The sequence below is a fragment of the Lottia gigantea genome, assembly GCF_000327385.1.
Source record: "Lottia gigantea unplaced genomic scaffold LOTGIsca_239, whole genome shotgun sequence".
Classification (NCBI taxonomy): Eukaryota; Metazoa; Mollusca; class Gastropoda; family Lottiidae; genus Lottia; species Lottia gigantea.
In genome coordinates, this window is record NW_008708703.1 from 21,087 (window position 1) to 22,174 (window position 1,088).

Sequence of the window (1,088 nt, forward strand, 5' to 3'; positions counted from 1 at the left end):
TGGCAACCGAAAGTAGAGGCTAGTCTCGATTGTCACCCTACGGAAGCTCGATAGACGATCAAGCCTCGATTGTCACACAGTGTAACTTTCTCATAGGCCAAACCGCCCCCATGTCATTTCGTCCCTGGTAATTGAATTGGTCTTGATACGACTCTAAGACGATCTTTAGACACTTTTTACCAAAGGAAGAGGTAGTTTGAACAACTGAAAATGTGTGCAGTCGTAAATGATTAAAGGATTCGCAAGTTTTATCATTTTTTTCATGAGGCGCTGGGGCGAAGTGGTAAAGGGGGGCGAAGTGACGTTAAAACACCTTTATTGACTCTTAAATCTGAGAGCTAGCGACAGGAAAACATAACTCAGTCCATACTAAGCCGCCTCCAGACTACAATTAACTAGCTAATTGACCCATTCGACTCTATTTTGCTAATTAGCGGGAAAACTAACGAATCTACCACAAATTCAGGTCTTTTATACATGGAACTAGATTAAAGAGGTGTCCAGTGTTAAACTTAAGAGGCATAAAATCTGCCAGAGTCGCTGCCAAAGTGTGGAGTCTCGATTTGTTTACAAATATGTTTGATATAAGCAACCACCAAGTCAAACATGACTGGCAACTAAGAGTATACACATCCCTTAAACACCGTTTCATTTTGTGGGGGATGGGGCCCCTATTTGCAAGGAAGAAGCAGGCTTAATTGATTTTTTTTTGTCATTCATTCTGTTGCTTTCTTTCCTTTTTTTTTTTCTTAAATCAAAATAAAAACAAATAATTCTTAGGCTTTTTTTTTTTTTTTATTTCTCTATGTCTTAATATATGAATTTTCGTTTATGATTTGCGGAACTCAGACAGGAAATGAATGGGGGGTTTACGGCGTACATTTCTGCAGCTGCTAATGAAGACGGGCTATACTGCCCACCATGCAGTGTGCAATAGGGGAAATTTGCCACCACACAGGCAGTAGCCTACAAGTTTGTTCGAGATTGAATTGTTGAGGGATCTTTAACACGCGCAGCCTGTAGCACCCTGGGCAAAAGGTTTTATTGTTCCCTTCGAAAGACTGCGCCTGTTGAATCTAGAGTCTACT